The sequence below is a fragment of the Eurosta solidaginis genome, chromosome 5 (genome assembly GCF_040869045.1).
Source record: "Eurosta solidaginis isolate ZX-2024a chromosome 5, ASM4086904v1, whole genome shotgun sequence".
In the NCBI taxonomy this organism is placed as follows: domain Eukaryota; kingdom Metazoa; phylum Arthropoda; class Insecta; order Diptera; family Tephritidae; genus Eurosta; species Eurosta solidaginis.
The window spans coordinates 3460653-3483712 of NC_090323.1; the positions used below are offsets into that span (position 1 = coordinate 3460653).

Here is a 23060-nt window from a genome sequence, read left to right on the forward strand (position 1 = left end):
CCAAATATTAGACATTAACAAAAACACAAACACATATGCAATTTCCTTTTATAAAACAAAAATCGTATATCATAAATTAAATCAGCAAAAGCAAGTTTCATCACTAGTTTTTTTTTTTTGTATTTTTTAAATTTTTTTTATTGTTTTAGTTTTTTTTAATTTTTTTTTTTAAGTTATATTTTTACATTTTGTCAAATATTTTCTTTTTAATTTTTTTCTGTTTGTTTTTATCTATTTTTCGTACAAAAATTTTTTTAGTTTATTTAATTGATATAATTTAAAAAATTTTTTTTCCTTTATTTATTTTTATATGTTTTTCAAACTTTTTTTTCATTTACTTAAAAATTTTTTTGTTTTTGTTTTAATTTTTTTATTAATTTTTATAATTAAAATTTTTGTATAACATTAATTTCTTTTCTTCTGTCGCTCAAAATTAATCAAAAATAACATTATTAAATCGGTCGAAAGTTACCATTTTCCATGGAATGCTCGACATATATACGTTTTCAATATTTATGCAGTATGTTGACACTCGTGCGAGCAACAACATAAAAAAACTACCCACCATTGTACCAAATATTAGACATTAACAAAAACACAAACACATATGCAATTTCCTTTTATAAAACAAAAATCGTATATCATAAATTAAATCAGCAAAAGCAAGTTTCATCACTAGTTCACATCGCTGGCCATGAACAAAGTTATTCACCTGCCTCATAATACATTTTACAATTTGCTAAATTTAGCTACAAATCCCACAAATATTCATGCAAAAATAGACACAAATATATACATGTGAAATAAATAATATCTTTGTTATTGTCGTTTTTATTATATTTTAAGTAAACAAATATCATTAAATGGCTTTATATAATTATTATCTGCAATGTTTGATTAAGCCTTTAGATACGAGTAATTAATCAGCTAAAAAAAATAAAAAATAAAAATACAAAATATGGTTATTATACGCTTAGTTTCGGCAGTCTGTTCGCACTCTTCTTTAATGACTGGCATTGCTTTGAAAATACAACAATAAGCGCTTAGCGTAAGATAAGACAAAACAATGAGAAATTGTGAACACTAACATTTGACGGTTTAATTGATATTTTTAGATGAGTAGGACAAAATGAGCTGGCACGCTCAAAAAAATATATGTATGTTTATACCCCGTTGTACAAAATTTATAAAAAGTGGTGCTTATCCAGTTTTCTTCCTTGGGAAAAATTACCGAAACTAAAATAACTTGGACTGTTATTTATTAATCTATTGCTTAATTAATCGATTACTTAATTAATCAAAGCCGATGATTGCTTGACTAGTTTTGAAATTGGAATCAAGGATTGCTCTTGTATGCAAAGCTGTGAAACAAACGCTTGTCGTGATTAATCAAAATTTTTAATAATCAACTAATCGCACATTTCCTCAAACAGCATTCAAATACTTCAAACTGAAATTTTTTTAATTAAAGGGATTAAAAATAATGATGAGCTAATAACCCATGAATAAAGTATAGGAAATGCAGTAAGGTTATCAATAAATTTATTCAAGCAATGATTAATTTATTTGTGTTTTGTTTAATCAAAAAACTTGTTAGTCACGTGAACTTCTGTTATACCTAAATTTGAGTTAATCGATTGAGTAACTTAGGTTGTGATTAATTAAAAAGTTTTGACAAAATTTTTTGTTGCCGTACCAATGAATTGCTATTTTTCTTTCAAAAAGGTAATCAAACAAATTTTAGTTGGTATTTATATGTGTCGAAAAACTTCCAACCTGCCCTTATGTCGACTGCGAAAGTATTTCTGCCATAAAAAGCTTCTCAGTGAAAATTCATCTGCCTTGCAGATTCCGTTCGCAGCCGGCATAAAATATGTAGGAAAATTTAAAAAGGAACCACATGCTCGCCCTAAATCTCCTCGGAGGTAAATCGCGCCAAGAATTTTTCTTTTTCTATGTTTGTAGAAAAAGGATGATGTGTGGCTTGAAAAAATATCCTGAAGCATGAACAGTATTTTGTTGCTCCAAGTACAGAAATATTTTTTTCAAGTTTTATTTTCTGCAAATAAGCGCTTCTCCCCTGTCGCTCATAATATGTTCAAGAGTTCAATTACAGCAAGTTTTTGATAGAAAAAATTCAAGCAGAATCAAATTCTGATTGCTCAGCAAATTCCTTTCACAAATAATGGCATTAAGTGGCTTATCAAAAGCCGCAAGCCATACATACGTATGTGACTGTGTTTATGTGTGGAATTTATGTCAAAATCTGTCAAAAATAAACATAATGGAATAAATAACTTAGTTTTGTATTACACTTGGCATTGTATATATAAAACACCAGCTGCATACATACATACATACGCGTTCAAATGGGTTTATTTATAGTGAAAGCATTGAAATTCGATAGTGACAATGTCAAGTTGACATGTTTATGCATGTATGTGTGTACACATGTGATACATACGATTTTGTAAAACAAAAGTTTGTGTACCTTACAAAAATACTGTTATAATATTACTTACGCGATATTGTTGTTATTGTTGTACTGCACGTGCTTGTTTTGGTGATATGTTTATTTAACTTTATTTGCTGCTTTAACTTTGCTTTTGTAGCACTTTTGTTTATTTTCACTATTGTGAGAAGCAACAATTGTTACTAAATTAATTAATTTTTTTTTTTTGTTGTTGTTATTTGTTAAATTTTTGTTAAAACAAATTTTTGATGTTAATTTTTGCTTTGATATTAGTACACAATACACAACAATGAAATTTAAATGCCACGAATTCAAATTGGTTTTTTACTCGTCGTTGCTTAGTGTGGTTTTCCATAACTGTAAAAAATAAGAAAAAATTATTTATAAAATAGGTTTTAATACTTTTTGCTCAATTATATATGAAAAATGTTTAATTTGATGTTGTATAAAATATTGGCTTTAATACTAAAATCTTTTGAGTTTAAGTTCGAAAAGGGGAATGGGGCTATTTTAATAAAAATTTCACATACATATTGTGACGAATATTAGCAACACTAAGGGGTACTATCATCTCTAGGCCGATACTAAGCAGTGACTTGTATGCACATAAACAAATCAATCATTATGTCTACACATATGTCCATACAAGCAGCGGAGAGAAACGCACAAACACATGCATATATCTGAGATACTCCCAAAAGTAGGCAATCATCGGTGGAAGTATTACCCACATATACACGCGTATATGGCTATGCGCGAAGCTATAATCGTGCATCTGTAGTTTATAGCTGGGAAAAAAGTAGTAAATTCTAGAAATACAAAACGCCTAGAAATATGCCAGCGAGGAAACTTAAGAGTATAAAAGCAGCACCAGCTGAGGCACGACGAATCAGTTGAGTTCGATCACGCTATTGGTTGTGAAGTACTTTCAAGTAGTCTAATAAAGACCATTTTTGCATTATTAAATATTGGAGTTATTTAATCAACAGTTTAGCGATACGAACGTTAGTACAAGGTGTAAAATAAGTGGAGTTTCCCCAAATTCGTTACAATATTTTAGTTCTTCTGTTTTTACGTAGCCCGTTTTGGGGGCATTTTAAGAAAAATACCTACTAAGAAAAAAAATTTCAATCCAGTTAATTTTTAATTCACCATTACGTTCGAAGGACTGGTCCTAAAAGAAATCTGGGAAGGTTTCCCGTTCACAAGCTTTATATTTACATTTGAATAATAGTAGGGACCCTAATCATAATGAGTTCTATTAAAATAATTGATAATATCGCGGGTTCAAATCGAGCTCAAGGCATAACAATAATTATTTTATCATTATTATTGTTATGATAAATTTTTTCTTTAAATGAAAAAATGTTTAAATTAGAAAAGAAAAAAAAAAATTTAGACAGCTGCCAAAGCTCGTTGTATAGATCCATTTCGGAACTGCTAAATTCCTTCATCGGCAACGTTTAGGCGCCGCTGCTATAACCATTCAGCTATCACAACGGTTGTTTCTTTGTCTTCATTATTTCTACTTCTATCCTTATTTCTTGCCAATTGATTTTCACAGCCCTGCGACATCTGTTGCAGAAACGGTATGAAAATTGGACTTGTTTCATGGCAATGACCCCGAAATATATCTATACAGCGAGCTTTGACAGTTGTCAAAATTTTTTTTTCTTCTATTCTAATTTAAAATTTTTTTCATTTAAAAAAAAAATTTATCATAACAACAATAATGATATAGTAATTATTTTTAGGCCTTGAGCTCGATTTGAACCCGCGATCTTATAAATCTGTAGGCCTATATAATAACAAAAATTGTTAATAATTGTTAATTAATATGTGTTTGATATTTAATATTAAGCTCCGTTGGACTGGCCGGACCGTGACGATCTCACATAAACTGAATGACTACGTAGTGTTTTCAGAAGTTTGTTTAATGACAAAACTGAAAACCCCTCATAAAAACTCTTCATAACTGGAGTCTAAGCCTGGTAAGCGTAGATTTAGCACAAGAATTGCCCGATCATTTCCTCCTCCAACCCGCACTTCCTTGACCTGTTATCAATAACAAGGCCCTATGCATGTTACGTCAGAAGGCAGTCCTTTCTTCTTAATGGTAAGAGTAACTTTGTTAGCCTAAGGTTGTTAGACCAACACATGATCTTCGACACTTTACAGCTCCCGGGCTTGAGTCCCCTCTCGTTTGGTTGATCATGTGCAACTCTCGCCTTTTCGCCCAATCTGATTGGGACGTCAACGGAGCAAGCTTCGAGGGATACGCCCTTTTTATCTAGCTCATCCGCATTTTAATAACCGTGTATTCCCATATGCCCTGGAACCATTATAGATGTACATATGTTTTTCCCTATACCGATTCTTTCCAGAGATTGCTGGCCCTACTTTTATTTATTGTACTCTATTTCATTTTATGTTATTTTTTTCTAAATTTTCTTATTTTTATTCTTTTTAATTTATTAATTTATGTTTTTTAATAGTTGTATTTAATTTAATTTTATTTTTTTTTTATTTTACTTTATTGTATTTAGTTTTCCTTATTTTATTTTATTAAATTTTTTTGTTTTATTTTAATGTTTAGTTTCATGTATATTCATAAATTTTATTTTACTTCAGTTTTCTTTTTGTTTTATATTATTTTATTTTAATTTATTTTGTTTTGTTTTATTGTATTTTATTTATTTTAATTTGTTTTACTTATTCTTTTAAATTTTTAATTTATTTTTTAGTTTTTATTATTTAATAGTTACATTTTATTTTATTCCACTCTTCTTTTCGCTTTATTTTTTTTTTTATTATTTTATTTTACTTTCCTTTTTTATTTTATTTATTTATTTATTTTCCTTGTTTTTATTTCTATTTTTCACTTTTTTATATAAATTTATATATTATCTAATATTTTTTAGTTTATTTTTTGTTTCATTTTATTTTAATTTATTTTATTTTATTTTCGTTAATAGTATTTTTGTTGTAAAATTGGAATGATTTTCTTTCAATATTTTTTTTAAACAGTAAGCTTCAATAGTGGTTTAAATGTTCTTATTGCTGTTGTTTTCGGTGTTATTTTTTTTTATTTGATAATTTTGTGTCAACTGCGCTACATAGAATAAAGCTCATCAACGGCATCAGCTGTATAGATCTAATTAAAAAAGTAAATAACTATACACAATGCGTCAAATCGTAAAAATTCCATTTGATTCTTAATTCTGCAAAATTAAGTTTGCCATCACAATAAGCTCTTAAAACTGTTTCTACAGAAATATGTAGGTGTGTATGTAGCTTAATCCGGATCAAGAGCTCTGCATTTGCTGGTTAATAATATTTTGTAATCAAAAATATACGTAGAGTTTATAAATTCACGTGTTTTGCTGACTCTGAGCACACACACTAACACAACATTCAAACAGTTACATCCACCATGCATTATACGTTTTTATATAACGTTCATCACACATGCGAGGATTTGCTGATGATATGCAACTAAGCACCTTTTTGTGATATTTTTCAATTTCGATGTCAACAATTTATGCAAATCTTCACAAAACAATAAGCTTAAAGGTAGCAATCCATGTAAATTCCAATGAGCAGTAAAACATGCTTCAGGGCTTACTTGATATCGTTCTTAAGTACATGCGCTTATATCGATGTATGTATGTTAGCTTGTGAAATGCAGCTTTCAGATATGCGATTGTTGGCTTGATGTGACACATCCGTGCATATCAAACTATTCTAATCGGTTCGCTTTGTTCATAGCGTAGCAGGTAGAAAACTAATGCACCATGGCGTATGAGCAATGCAAAACATAATTACTACATACCACATTATTATCATATTCAACACGTATGTTTTGCATAATTTAAGTTAAGTTGCGTATTAATTTCTATGAAGTTCAATTAAGCGATGGCATATTTCTCCTTTTGTGTACCAATGTATAAACAGGCGGTGTCTTAAAACATTTCTTGGGTATTTCGATACTGCAAACGACTTTTTTATTTATTTTTGTTTGTGTATATATAAATTATATAATTTTGAATTTTTTTCTTGTCTTTTTTTTAATTGTTTAGAATAACATTTTTGTATTCTGTTTAGCGTTCAATGTCCTCAATTTAAAAAAAAAAATAGTTATGAGCTCAATTCCCTATATTTTCAAGATAATTTTTATTTACTTTTTTATTTTTTTTATTTTATGAAATTGTTTATTTATTTTTTTATTTCATTTCATTTTTTTTTTTTATTAAATAAGTTTTAAAGAAAATTTCAAAGTCCGTTTACTAGCCCTTTTTAGCACTATTTAAATTTTTATTAAAGATTTCTTTTTTTGTTTTAATTTTTTATAAATTTTTTTTCTAAATTGGTATACAATTCTGTTCTGTAGGGTATATTATTTTCAATTTAACAAATATTCAAAGAGCTTAAGCAATAATATTTTTTATAAAATTTAAAGGCCTTTATTTTTGTTAAGTTATTTAAATAATTTTTCTAAAGTTTTTTTTTCAAGTTTTTTCACTAGTGCCACAAGCTCAGTGTTTTATATTTTTCATGTAATTTCTCTTATTGTTTTTGTTTAATTGTTTCTCGGGCAAAATATTTTTTTATAGTTTATTTTAATTATTTTTGTTTAAATGTTTGCAGTTTTTAATTTTTATTTTTTTAATAAGTTTCATAAAATTTGTTCAATTTTTTTACGCATCCTCAAATGGTGGAAGTATCATTTTACTAAGACCTTTCGCTAATTTTTTCAAATATTGTTATAAAATCCTTTTATAAAATTACTTAAGTTTTTAAAATTTTATTAGAGTTTGTTTTCACGATGAAATACAAATTTCATGAGTTAAAGGCCAAATATTTTTGAAATAATTTCTTTAAATATGCTTTCTAAAAATGTTGTGAGTTCACAAAATATTTTTAAAAATTCATTGAATGTTGTGTCGAAGATTATGTGTAGGTCTTACAACCTTAGACTAACAAAGTTGCTTCTATCATTAAAAAGAGAGGACTGTAGACTCATGACGGGTATTCTGACTGGACACTGCCTTCTGGCGTCACATGCGTTTAAATTAGGCTTGGTCAGTGACAGCAGATGTAGGAAGTGTGGGTTTGAGGAGAAAACGATCGAGCACGTTCTGTGCTCGTGCCCTGCACTTGCCAGGCTAAGATTCCAGCTATTAGGAGTGATACAGCTGTCAGATCTACATATCTAGAAGCAGCAAGTGGCTTAAGTCCTAGGAAGCTTCTAGTATTTTCAAAGAGGACGGAGTTATTTTATAACACAGATGCTGGTTTTTGATAGGGTTTTTCAGTTTGGTCGTTAAAACAAAGTTCTGGTAACACTACGGACTCAATCAGTCTATGTGAGGTCCTCATGGACCGGCCAGTTCAACCTAATCTAACCTAATCATTGAATTTTGTTATGAAGTTTTTATTATTATTTATTATAATTATTTTTTTTTGTTAAAAGTTGCTTAGCATAACTTTTTTATTGAATAGTCTTCTGATTTTGTGAGCTCTATATATTTTCTTTTTCAATAAATAAAATATTTGAAATGCTTTCCATGTTGTGCAAATCGCGAGAAAGGAAACCAGAGGCAAAAAAATGTTTTTTTTTTTCATTTTCTTTTAAATTTTTTAAGAAGAATTCTAAGAATTTAAAAATTTCTCAACAAAGTATAGAAAACCTACCAACCGAAATACAATGACATGCAAAACTAAATTTTCCTTTATTCACGGAATTGCATATAGCTTATCGTTAATTAATGTTTATTCAACTTATGTCCACTGGTCTAATGTTTAACTTTCGGGCTTGTCATTTTAATTCAGTTTGTATAATTCAAGCAAATAAAATTGGAAATCATATCGCTACACCAACAAACCAATTCACATAAAGACAATACAATAAAAGGCAAACACAAAACACACCAACACACACAAAAGCAAGCACACTGCACTACGTACTAAATTAAAAACAAAAAAAGGTTCTTCAGCAAACTTTAACAAAGTCGCCCGTTGAGTTAAACACCAAAAAATGCCTTCAAATCAGCTGCGTGTGAGAAGAGCTAGCTAGTGAAGAGGACGAAGATACATAAGTTCTATGAGCGCGTGCGAATATTTGTTTGCCTTAATCGTTTGCAAACAAGCAGCCAATCACCACACTTTAACCCATAATTTTCTACTGGATTTCTACCAAAGATATTAAGTTGTTGCTGTTGTTTATTTACACACTTAATATGAGTATGACAATAGCAAGTGAGGAGCAGGTGGTCAAAGCGCACAAGAACAGATAGAACATTGCAATTTATTCATCTTTTGCATAGAACTTGTTTTCCATAATATTTCGTGTCTGTTTGCTTTTAGCTTATTCTTTGTAGAATCTACGACCGTCTTCTTCGACTTGACATTGTTCGCCATAAATACAATTTACCCGTTAACAATGTTCATCTGTATATTTTGCTTGTTATACGCTGGTCATCACTATTATGTACACAGCAATTTCCGCAAACAATTTTCCACAGAATTTTCTACACTTCGTTGCACACATCGCAACCATTCGTTTAATACATGGATATGAGTGAAGTGAGTCTTATGTATGGGAACAAATTCAGAAACGTTTTTAATGCGTTAATTCACCGCCAACTTGTCTCATACTTTTAATGTGAAATATATACTTACTTATAAGTATGTACACTAGGGTGTGACGATTTGTATGGACGAAAGTTAACCGATATCGCGCCAACGATTTTTCGATAGGATTTGGGCTCAGGAAAAAAGGTCCCCTACGCATACCCAAAAAAATAATTTTCGAGCCTGCGAAATTTCAGTTTTTATACCTTTCATGAACATAAAAAAAAAAAATAAATGTAAGGCGCGATAACCTCCGAAGAGATCTAAGGCCGAGCTTCTCTTCCAATTTGCGTCGTGCTCCTCTTGATTTTTCCCTACAAATTGGCCGGACGGGACCTACATGTTTTATGCCGACTCCGAACGGCATCTGCAAGGCAGATGAATTTTCACTGAGAGCTTTTCATGGCAGAAATACAATCGGAGCGCTTGCCAGACACTGCCGAGGGGCGACCCCGCTTAGAAAAATTGTCTTCTAATTGAAAAATCTTATTTCTAAAATTTTGATGTTGCTTTGCCCGGGAGTTGAACCCAGGGCATACGGTGTGATAGGCGGAGCACGCTACCATCACACCACGGTGGCCGCCATGAACATGAAATGGTATATTAACTTTGGTCCCATGTTTGTAACGTTGAGAGATATAGAAGATAGACTCACCATTAAGTATACCAAATTGATCAGCGAACTGAGTTGATATAGCCATGTCCGTCTGTCCGTCCGTCTGTCTGTTTCAACGCAAACTAGTCCCTCAAATTTTGAAATATCTCAATGAAATTTGGCACAAGGACGTACTTTGTATTATATTAGACATTTGTCGGATCCGGTAGGATCGGACCACTATAACATATATCTCCCATACAACCGATCGTTCAGATAAGACGATTTTGATCATTCCTGCCGCAATTTAGAAAGTATAAACGTGAAACTAATACATCATAGAAGATATCCCGAAAAAATCACTTTGATCGGAGCTATATATAGTTATATCCCATACAACCGATCGTTCAGATAGAAAGATTTTTGGCCATTTCTCCCTTAATTTAGAAAGTATAAACGTAAAACTCGGTGATATATATTTTAATATATCATAGAAGATTTTCTGAAAAAATCACTTTGATCGGAGCTATATATAATATATATCCCATACAACCGATCGTTCGGATAAGGGGGTTTTTTGCCATTTTTTATTTTATGTTTATCTTAAAAATCGTTTAGGTATGTACATCTGTATATTTCTTATCTTAAACATCCGCTTATTTGGAGATTACGAACGGGATAAGATTATTGTTCAGCCCCATTCATGAAAGGTATGAAGTCCCGTCCTTACTTGTTTTACTTTTTTTCGACTTTGATTTTTAAGGTTTTTTTCATGGCCTACTAAAAAAATTTTCAATGTATATAAGTAAAAAATATTTCATGTCATGTTATGAAAAAACCTTAAGATTATAACACTCACTCGAGAATAACACAGCCACACAGAAAAAAAGTGGGATGTACAAAGGAGGAGACAGGTCAATTCTGATGGATTTTTGGTCGGCGAACACGAATCCGTTGTCAGAATTCAAAAGTTAGCTCTTGTTTTTTTTTTTTTCTAACCTCAAAAAACTCCCGTTTTTCGAGTTTTCGAGACAAGGACCGGGAGTTTTTTGAGGTTAGAAAACAAACCAGAGCTAACTTTTAAATTCTGACAACAGATTCGTGTTCAGCTACCAAAAATCCATAAGAATTGACCTGTCTCCTCCGTTGGACATCCCACTTTTTTTTTCTGTGGGGCTGTGTAATCGATGTTTCGAACTCGCTCTTCACCATGAAAAAAAAGGTTATATCTTCTCTTAATAATAAAAAAATTATATATATACTTTTAATCTATTGTATTTGTGAATCTATATTTCTCAGCTGATGAGTTGCTCTGTAGCTGAGCAGTTTTAGATTTCGGCGCTTAAGAAGGCACTGCCCCTCAAACACTAGGTAACAATAAAAATTATAAATTATAAATAAAAAAAAATAATAAGAATTAGAAAAAAAATTATATATTAAAAAAGAGAAGCTCGGCCTAAAATCTCTTTGGAGGTTATCGCGCCTTACAATTATTTTTATTTATTAAAAAAAAAAAAACGGGATTATCCTGGTTTCATCGGGCCACTTGAGGGCAGTGCGCTGCCACAACGTCCGAGAAAAAAAATAAATTTCGCAGGCTCGAAAATTATTTTTTTGGGTATGCGTAGTGGAACTTTTTTACCTATCGAAAAATCGATGGCGCGGTATCGGTTAATAAATCGACCAAGTCTAATGTACACATGTAAATACATAGCTAAAGCAAATGTGTATTAGATTCTAAGCATCCAAGTAAGCGAATGGCTAGATTATAATAGGGTTCGTAATGGCCCTTAAGCTCAGTTGGCGGTGTTCGTCATTTATACTTTATGTTGCCACAAGGCCATTATAGCCGTTTGGATGGTAAAGGTGTAAGGCTGCTTAAACTGGCACTTCTCTTGTTGCTCATACACCATAATTTTGTATACCAATAAATTATGAATACCACTAAATGTCGCATGAAAGAGGGTTAAAGCTCATTATGTTTGTGGCAATTTGTTAAATGAAATTAACGCGATCTGTGTTGGAATATTAAAGTGTCCTTAATGAAATAATTACAAAGCTCATTATTGGCTTTATTAATCAAACCTAATCAAATGCCTATCAACTTAAGATATGATATTATTTTGCCAATTATATGTAGTTAAGGATATTACGATGATTCTCTGATGGAAACTTTGTAATAGGGCGAACTGGGTTAAGTCAACTTTGCTCTTTTTTGGCCTGTCAGTCATAAATTTGCTTAGTTGTTGTTAAATTAAAAACAGAGCGTTGGTTAGATACAAATACTTAGGTGCTGAAGTTGCAATGCATCTTAATTAACTTTAAAATTTGTTTGAACTATTTGAAATATGTATATAACAGTAAGTGATTGCAGAGTAAAAAAAAATATTTTATATTCACAGTTGTACAATAAAGCAATAAATTTTAAATATAATAGCAATTAAAGTATAGAAATTTAAAATAGGGTCCCAGGTACGATTTTAGGCAACATGGAAATTATTGATCTACGATTATGCTGCGTAGATGAATAAAACACTATTGAGTCACTGTGAATATACCCAGAAAACAATCGGAGTCATACAGATATCGAAACACTCTTAAATCGGAATATCAAAGCTCGTTATGAGAAGTTTGATATTAAAACAATTCCCCCCATGCGATGGTCATCCGATATTAGTCTAATTTCATATATGATATGATACTGAAAGGGAGTTATATATGACACTATGACATAAACAGCTTCTTTAGTAGACATAAATATATGACCATTACAAATAGAAAAACGAGGCGAGTACCGAGTACTTATAAAGTTTTCTGGGTGAATATTTGTACATGGCCTTCGGGGAGTGTCTTTATTGCTAAAAGAACAACAAAACTACATAACCTAACTAAGTTAACTTAAATATGTAAGATTTTAACATTTTTCAATTCAGTAAAAACCCCCTAAAATGAGCGTTGTCATATTTTTTTTTTTTTTTTAAGACAATTTAAAAATTAATCAAACAAATTTTCTAAAGGCCCAGTTTCGGTAGCACTCACTGTATTACAAGCGGTCCATCACTGTAAGCATAAAAATTGTTTTAACTGTATGTTGCTATAATAATTTGTTAAGTATCTTATTATTTTCACTTAAGCACGAGATGACAATAATCAAGTTCAGCTTGTTTACCTTTAAAAGGCCAAACAGCAAAAATTTTGATTTTCGACATTCGATTTATATGTAATTTTTTTCCTCCTTCCCTTCTTTTAACCTGCATTAATCACTTAAATTATGAGTGCGCTTCATTTGCGATAATACAAAAAATGGAAAACAAAAACTACAGCAACAAGTTTTTGTGCAAAACTCAAAGTACAACAATGAAACCAAAGAGCAAAGCGCAGCAAAATTTGCTAGTTGACATTGGGGTGGTAAGGTGTGCAATGCAATCAGTATAATCATGCTATTTTTAAAATCAAGGCTAATCGTTATAAAAGTTCAATGCATTACAGCCCGCTTACCTCATCATCATCACCAATCATTTCCTGTTGCACCAACTACGAGTATAAAGTTGCAACGTTGCAGAAAATTACTTAAAGCAAGTAAATAAATGCCGTTGGGATAAAAAGTTATAAAAGTACCTACATAGCTATGGTAGTTGTAGTAATGTTGTTGTTGGTTTTCGTTAGCATTTTTTGTAATATGAATATGAAGAATTGCGAAAAATTCATACCAAGTACTTCTTGGGGCTGAGTAATGAGACTGTCCATCAGTTAAATGATGCAGCTTTTTTGGTTGTTGTTGTTGTTGTCATAACTATTATTCTATTGTCAATAGATAAGTGATTACTTACATACATACCAATACACAACAGTGATTTATCGGTGATTTCCTATGCGCATATTAATATTTATTTGCGCTGGAGCTCAACCAAGGACGGCCGGAAAAGGTGGAAAGGGATTTTATATTCCAGCAATCATTCAGAAATTTGCTTATTTTTATTCTTACATATTGCAAACTCACTATGCAAAAGTTCTTCGGCCTGAATTTAAATTTATCTGTATAATTTTATAGAGATTTTACATTTTTCATTCCCACCCTTCTTCGCTCTTCGTCTCTTTAGACCTAGTCCTTTTCTCGCCTGGTATTTCCCTCTTGATATATCTTGCTCTATATCTTTTTTTCGCTCTCACCCCGAAAATCGTTTTTATAATTCTGTTGAGATCTAGATTCTAGACCAGGGCTGCTCAACCCCTATAGACTTATAGCACTTTTGTTTTTGTTCTGCCCTGAAGAATAGGCAGAGTTACAAATTCATACTTTAATATAAACAAAATTTTCATAGCACTGCCATATGCCCTCACATATAAATTCGATTCATATGAAAATGCCTGAATTTCATACGAATGTTCAAAGAAAAAGCACCTCCATATGAAGCCAAGGCACTTCGGTATGAAATTCAAATTTACACTTACAAATTGACAACAAACAAATTTTAAAAAATATTGTAGCACTGAGAATAATTTTAATTCAAAAATTCATTAAGGAGACGATCAAAATTCTTTAAACATTTAAAATAAATTTTCTTTTTCTTTCAATTCAAAAGTTTTCAGTGTATATATAATTTTTTATATGTCTTGTGATTTACACTTCAATATAAAAATGTTTGAACAGCCCTGTTCTAGGCCAATGACACTATGACTATTTGACTGTTGTTTGAGATATTTCGGAAACATAATCAGAGCTACCCGTCCTCCCACACCCAGGCCATTTCGGAAGGATGTTATGATTATTTGGGACTACTTCGGGATCCTCTCTATCTGCTCTTTTATGGGATCATCTTCGGATCCAGGAATAATTTTGGTACTGTATTGAAGATAGTTGCGGAAATAATGCGATATTGATTTTAAGATCATTTTGGTATTATTTTAAAATCAGTTCCTGATCACTTCGGCATAGGGATTGTGATTGTATTCTGGATCAATTCAGAACTATTTAGAGGTGACTTTTAATACTTTTCGCATCAGTTCGGAACTATGTTTGGATCATTACGGGAGTGTTTTTAGGATGATTTTGGAAATTGTATCGGGTTATTTTAGGACTGTTTCCGAGAGATAGTTTGTGGGCTATTTCAAAATTGTTTCGTTACCATCTATGCATCATTTTGTAAATTATAAGTTACTTCGGTATTGTTTCGTTATCAAATTGTGAGTTCTTCGGGATCGTTGCAGGACTGTTGCGGAATTGGTTACGATCCTGTTCTTTAGGGGCTGTATTTCATTTGTGATTCATTTACTATGTGTCTTAACAATTTTTGAAATCACGGCAATTCTACATCGCGAAAAGCATTTTTTCTCTGAAGAAATTTTTCCATAAACAGTATTATTCTGCTTGAAATTCTACCCTGTCAATTCTTATTTATAATTCAATTATATTCACAACTGGGTATATGTAAAATGTCTGCCTTCCTAAATTGAATTTTCTAATCTATAAATATTTTAGTGCATAGTTTACCCAAACGGTCTGCAGCTAAAATATTCAAAGAAATTATCTGGACATTAAAATCTCTAAAGTATTGCAAAGTTGCAAATTTCGCAAACAAAAATGTGGCAGATGGAGCGGAGCATCTTTTTCTGAGAAAAAAGTTATTAAAAGTTTACTTATTTTCAAATCTTTCATTATTATGTCGAACGGAAATGTATTTAAATAACGGAAGCAGTTAACTCATTCGCATCATAGCCAACTCACCAGAGGAAAACACTTGGGCGTCCATAGATAGTCGATAGTGCCATTGGTTGGTATTCATAATATGAGTCAAGTATGTAGTTGACATTGCAATAGAGAAGAACTAACCACTTGACCACCATTAGCAAGAAGCATCGCAAACATATTTTTATAACGACATGCTTTTGTGTGTGTGTGTGTATGTCTATGCGACACATTACAAAAAATTTGCATAGAAGAAGAGTAGAGTGCTGGAGAATTGGTGGCAGGAAGGTAGTAGGTTGATCACGTCCACAAAATTGCCTGCAGACAGCAGAAAATTTATAGTAGCAAAAAAAAAATCGCATTGAAAATTGAAAACTTGTCGCAGCAGTGTGCAGTGGGCAGAATGTATCCATCCAACGCTATGGACTCTGGCCGTCTAGCTGACGCATGTTCTTCTTATATAAAAGTTATAGTAATATTTTTTACTTTGCTTTGTTTCGTTTTGCATTATTTATTTTTATACTCAGTTGACCAGAGCTCACAGAGTATATTAACTTTGATTGGATAACGGTTGGTTGTACAGGTATAAAGGAATCGAGATAGATATAGACTTCCATATATCAAAATCATCAGTATCGAAAAAAAATTCGATTGAGCCATGTCCGTCCGTCCGTCTGTCCGCTAACACGATAACTTGAGTAAATTTTGAGGTATCTTGATGAAATTTGGTATGCAGGTTCCTGAGCACTCATCTCAGATCGCTATTTAAAATGAACGATATCGGACAATAACCACGCTCACTTTTTCGATATTGAAAACTTCGAAAAATCGAAAAAGTGCGATAATTCATTACCAAATACGGATTAAGTGATGAAACTTGGTAGGTGAGTTGAACTTATGACGCAGAATAGAAAAGTAGTAAAATTTTGGACAATGGGCGTGGCACCGCCCACTTTTAAAAGAAGGTAATTTAGAAGTTTTGCAAGCTGTAATTTGGCAGTCGTTGAAGATATCATGATGAAATTTAGCAGGAACGTTACTCTTATTACCATATGTCCGCTTAATAAAAATTAACAAAATCGGAGAACGACCACGCCCACTTTAAAAAAAAAAAATTTTTTTAATTCAAATTTTAAAAGAAAAGTTAATACCTTTACAGTATATAAGTAAATTATGTCAACATTCAACTCCAGTAATGATATGTTGCAACAAAATACAAAAATAAAAGAAAATTTCAAAATGGGCGTGGCTCCGCCCTTTTTCATTTATTTTGTCTAGGATACTTTTAATGCCATACGTCGAACAAAAATTTACCAATCCTTGTGAAATTTTGTAGAGGCTTAGATTCTAGGACGATAACTGTTTTCTGTGAAAAAGGGCGAAATCGGTTGAAGCCACGCCCAGTTTTTATACACAGTCGACCGTCTGTCCTTCCGCTCGGCCGTTAACACGATAACTTGAGCAAAAATCGATATATCTTTATTAAACTCAGTTCACGTACTTATCTGAACTCACTTTGTATTGGTGTAAAAAATGGCCGAAATCCGACTATGACCACGCCCACTTTTTCGATATCGAAAATTACGAAAAATGAAAAAAATGCCATAATTTTATACCAAATACGGAAAAAGGGATGAAACATGGTAATTGTATTGGTCTATTGACGCAAAATATAACTTTAGAAAAAAAACTTGGTAAAATGGGTGTGACACCTACCATATCAAGTAGAAGAAAATGAAAAAGTTTTGCAGGGTGAAATCAAAAGCCCTTGGAATCTTGGAAGGAATACTGTTCGTGGTATTACATATATAAATAAATTAGCGGTACCCGACAGATGATGTTCTGGATCACTCTGGTCCACATTTTGGTCGATATCTCGAAAACGCCTTCACATATACAACTAAGGGCCACTCCCTTTTAAAACCCTCATTAATACCTTTAATTTGATACCCATATCGTACAAACACATTCTAGAGTCACCCCTGGTCCACGTTTATGGCGATATCTCGAAAAGGCGTCATATAGAACTAAAGCCCACGCCCTCTTAAAATACTCATTAACACCTTTCATTTGATACTCATATCGTACAAACAAATTCTAGAGTCTCCCCTGGTCCATCTTTATGGCGATATCTCGAAAAGGCCTCCATCTATAGAACTAAGGCCCACGCCCTCTTAAAATACTCATTAACACCTTTCATTTGATACTCATATCGTACAAACAAATTCTAGAGTCACCCCTGGTCTACCTTTATGGCGATATCTCGAAAAGGCGTACACATATAGAACTAAGGCCCACGCCCTCTTAAAATACTCATTAACACCTTTCATTTGATGCTCATATCGTACAAACAAATTCTAGAGCCACCCCTGGTCCACCTTTATGGCGATATCTCGAAAAGGCGTCCACCTATAGAACTTAGGCCCACTCCCTTTTAAAATTATCATTAACACATTTTATTTGATACCCATTTCGTACAAACAAATTCTAGAGTCAGACCTGGTCCACCTTTATGGCGATATCCCTATATGGCGTCCATCTATAGAACTATGGCCCACTTCCTCTTAAAATACTCTTTAATACCTTCCATTTGATACACTCATATCAACACGTGTCATACAAACACATTCCAGGGTTACCCTAGGTTCTTTTTACAACATGATGATTTTCCCTTACTTTGTCTCCACAGCTCTCAACTGAGTATGTAATGTTCGGTTACACCCGAACTTAGCCTTCCTTACTTGTTTTTTCTAACTTCCTCCCTTTTAATATTTCCTTGCTGATGTTTGATTTTTTCTCTCTTTGCAATGTTTGAAGCAGATTTGAGTGTAGTTTGTGTCGACAATAGTGTTTTAAAAAACACCTACTTAGGTATTTACTTATTTCTGTACAACGTCAGTGAGTCTATACAGTGGTGTGCAAAATATAAGAAACGGCTTAATTTTCGGGAACAAAAAAGACGTGAGTACCGAGTAGACTTGAATTTCGATATGTAAATCTATATCTATCTATCTACCTTCTTCTATCTATCTATATCTATAATAAATCTTATAAAATAAAGTCGCTAAATGCCATGTATGCACATAACTTCACACAGAATGCTCCGATTTTAAAACGGTTTTTTGCACTTGAAAGCTTAGCTACGTGAGATGGTACAATTAATTTAATTTGAAGGTATATATTATAGGGGCGTGGCAAATTCCCAAAATGTAGTAAAAAATCATAAAATTTTTATTTACGCAGCTATAACTCATAAACGGATGGATGGATTTTAAAAATTCTACCTTTCAGTAAAACTTTGAAATATTTACCTTCGATCTGCATCAAAAAAATACTTGATTCCTTTCTTATATCAGCCAAATTGTTTAAACAAAAGTAACATTTTTACCAAAAAATGCGTATGTGTGGTTGTTCGCTGTGAACTGTGCGCGCTAATTGCTTTTGAGTGAGGCATGATGCGTTATTTAACTTCGGGCGTTTGTTTATAGGTATGTGGATGTACATACATCACTACATAGTATAAAACAAAGTCGCTTTTTCTGTCCCTATGTCCCTTTGAATGCTTAAACCTTTACGCCACGGATTTTGATGCGCTTTTTTTAATAAAGAGTGATTAAAGAGGAAGGAACGGATGAACATATTTGGCTGAAGATTGGTGGAGGAGTAGCTTAGAACCAGGAGACAGACATAGGATAATTTTTATCCCGTTCTGGATAGGGTCTTGAGATCAAAACGTGGGCCTGGTTAATCCTTGGATATGTTTGTACAATATGGGTATCAAATATAAGCTGTTTATGAGTACTTTGATACAGGGTATTTTTCGTACCCGCGGGTAACTAGGGTCTCGAGATATAAACGAAAACGTGGACGCGGGTACCCCTAGAATGTGTTTATAGAATATGGATATGAAAGCTGTTGATGAGTGCTTTAGTATAGGGTAATTTTCATACCTATTTGTGAAGGGTCTCGAGATATAGGCCAAAACGTGGATCACGGTAACATAGGATGTGTTTTTTTACGGTTATCAAATTGAAGCTGTTGATGAGTGCTTTAGTACAGAGTAACTTTTATACCGCTGGGTGACTAGGGTCTTAAGATATAGGCCAAAATCTGGACCCGGACACCCCTTGAATGTGTGTGTAATACAGATATCAAATGGAAGCTGTTGCTGAGAGCTTTAAAGTAATTTTCATTGTGATATTCGATTTAGTCGCATCAACCTGGCAAAACTGATAAATATGCATGCGAAGCCGAAATAAAGACATGAATTAATAATACCCACATAATGATTTACATACGTCCTATTCGTTTTGCCTGGCAATAAAGCGGCAGTTACCCACCGACGTGTGTCGTACGTACGGACATTTGTCGTACGAAACACGTTTGACCGAACCCTCAAGCCCGTAGGAATCAATGTGTGCGTCTGTGTACATGTACATAACATATTTGTGTGTGTATTATTTACAGTAAAGCACTGTTGCCATTGACCAGTTCGCATGCATGCTTATGCAAACATCAACTTTTGGAATTACAATTTTTCATGGTGCAAATGGCGAAACAAATACTGAATAAGAATTTTTAGTTCATTTATTTGTAACCTCCAATTTTATATAATAATTTTAGGATATTTCAACAAAATTTTAAACAATCATTAGGCCTTTTTGTATAATAACTGCAATTGGTCCAAACATTGCACACAAAATATTTAATAGGCAACTCTGTCTTGTGAGAGAGCGATCAGCTGACACGTTCTTATGTAAAAATCCAAATTGTTTTGATTTCTATGTTCCGGGCTACGTACGTACGTGCGTTGAACGTCGGTGAGTTTTCGTTTACATTGCACACTCATAAGTTAGGTCGTATCAGCTGACACGTTTTTTCTACGTAAGTTCGTGGGTAACTGCCGCTTAAGGGATGACGAAGAATGGGAAAAACTTGAGACAAGAGAAAAGATGGAAGGAGACTGAGAAAGAGATAGAGTGAGAAGAAGATAGAGATAGATGACGCGGAAAGCCGGAGGGAGGAGTGAATAAAAGGATTAAGAAAAAGTGAGGAGGGGAGTAGAGTTAGATGGAAAAAGCTTATTTAAATGTATGCAGATAGACCTACTATAGGGCAGAACAACGTCTGACGGGTCTGCTAGTATATATATAAGTCACGAAAACTAGTGTTTTTAAGTTACCGAGAGCTCGCCCAAGAGTTGAAGTTAAACCACAATAGCGGTAACTGTACAACAAATAAAAATTTAGAGTTTTTTTGGCTTATTATCGGTAGCAACCGATACCAGCAAGTTATTGTTTTATTATCGGCTTATTCTCTATAGCAATTTATTATCATCGAGTATTTGATTTGTTATGGGCTTATATGCGCTGGGTTATCGGCTTCTTATTGGTTTTTTATGGACTTTTTCTCGACGAGTTACATTCATGTCATCGATTTTATACTAAAGTTGTAACGGTGTCTGTTCTATAACAAAACTATAGGTAGCCGACAACAAATTTATATGACTCTGATTAGAAATCGATAACTTTTCAATAGAAAATCGATAAAGCTTAAAAAACGCATCGATACCTTTGCGATAGATAGTCGCTTACCTTCCGATAGTAAATCAATAAATTTTCGATAAAATATCAAGATATTTTGATAATAAATCGGCAGCTTCCCGTCACGCTTGCCTCTTAGTACATCTGATACTAATCTCACTGCTGCAATGTTGCTCTCCTCCGGTTTTTGGGCCACAGAAATTTCAAAGGCCACAGAAATTACAAACGAAATAACAATGGCTGTTTGCGAAATGAATACATACAAAGCACGAAATTTTGTAATACTCCTTGGTGTAGTCTCCAGTTAAGGCATGGTTGTTATGGACCAACCGATAGCACTGTGAAGCCCCGAAGTTCCTATAGCCATATTTAGATAAATGTACCACTTTCATTAAGGGCTCTTATGTGCGCCATCATTGAGCAAACTTTGCTCTCTGGGGAAGCTGCCAGCTTGAGGAGGAATCGAATTATCACTAATCTCTTTTTCGATGACGAGTAGTGAAGATAAAACATTTCAGCCTAACCGAAATTTCGTTTGGACCTGTCTACTCTTGGATATTGACGTCCAGATTCAGTACCGCAGAGAGCTTACTCAAACATTTGAATATCACCGGTCTTTACCATCTCTTATTAACGCTAACGCTCACACTTGATATAAACATTTACACAGTTGTATGTGGAACTGTAGAAATGCTTCTTTGACACTCCGGGCAAGTTAGGAAGTTGCCCGACACATTTTTGAGTATGGTGTAAATTTTTACAAATTAAAAAAAAATTATTTCAGAGTTAATTTTACAATTTTCGAAAATTGTTACCCCTCATGAGAAGCTGGCTCTGAGTTAACATCACTTGCCCTTCTGTAAGTGAGTCTTAGTACTTCCATTTCTTTAGAAAGCAACTGTATTTAGTATGTATTGTATAATTTTTGGTCATCTCTCTATTGCTAAGCGGAAATTGTTGCACTTTATTGTTTGAATCATCTACTGTTTTTCCGGCTTTTTGCTGCCCACAAGCGCAAACGATAGCATTTAACGTCATTGTATAGCAGCTTTTGCTCCAAGTACATCATCAGTGAAGACAGGCACACAAACGAGAGTAGCTATTGTCGATTTTGTAGTTGTACTCGTATGTGTAATAATGCTAAATTATTCAGATATGTATTTTCATGGAGGATGCGGAATTAAGTTTATGCGAAAGTGTGACAACGCACAAAAAAAAAACAATATTTTAAAAGAAATTTCAAAGTCAAATGACTGACCGGACAGAGCAACATTTAACCAACCGAAGATTAGCTTAGTTAGACTTCTAACAGCTTGCAGATATTCAAAGTTATTTCAATATGTTCGTGAGCAATTTATATTGTTGGAAATTAATATGCGAATTCCATCTTAAATTTACTTGTATTTACGCAGAGTCCCATAACTTTTTTTCGTTCTTTATTTTTTGCTTTGAAATTTATTAATTCGTTTAATCCCATAATTATTCCCCGAAGGATAACAAGAAAATAGCTTGCGCACGTGACATTCACAAATTTATTATTGCCCATCCTCTGTGCGTAGTTATGGTATTTTTAATTAACTTGTTTTAAAGGAAGAGATATGATCTAAATATAGAATATTGAAATGGGACATAGCCCAGTTGAAAATGAAAATTGTGACCACCTCACTTTGTTAACGGTTTTGTAAAGGTGGTTCAAGCACAAAGTTGTCAAGATGAGTTTCTCTTCAGGCACCGAACGATTTATAGCAAAACAAATTCATGGCAACATATATATGAAATATTCCGAAGTGACGTTTGGGTAAATTTGATCTCGAAACCCTTAAAACTTTACGTAATTCCACTTAAACCAATAATTAAGTTGAAATTCTGTTTGATATGAAACTAACAAAATATAAAATACAGTGTAAAGTAATTTAAGCGAAACATTTACACTTTACAATAGTGACGGGTGGGGCAACGAAATTAAGTGTATGACTTCACTTTCAGATATCAGACAAGCTAGAAAAATATCTGCAAAATTGTCTGAATTATATGATGGAATGGAAAACTAACGGCGTTTTCTTTTCTGAAAAAAATGTTACCCTCATGTTGCACTCTTATATTGTAACTCTTGGACTATGTTACCTAGAG

At 32.8% G+C, this 23060-nt stretch overlaps 1 protein-coding gene across 19 annotated transcripts in view; it reads right to left on the reverse strand.

The window, feature by feature from the left end:
* The window catches only part of LOC137253736 (receptor-type guanylate cyclase Gyc76C-like), a 205591-nt gene that overhangs the window by 99252 nt on the left and 83279 nt on the right, over positions 1-23060 (reverse strand). For all 19 annotated transcript variants that reach the window (XR_010953874.1, XR_010953873.1, XM_067791156.1 and 16 more), the window contains one exon: positions 2523-2830. The gene's annotated coding sequence lies outside the window, so the exon portion shown is untranslated. The remainder of the gene's footprint in view (positions 1-2522; positions 2831-23060) is intronic.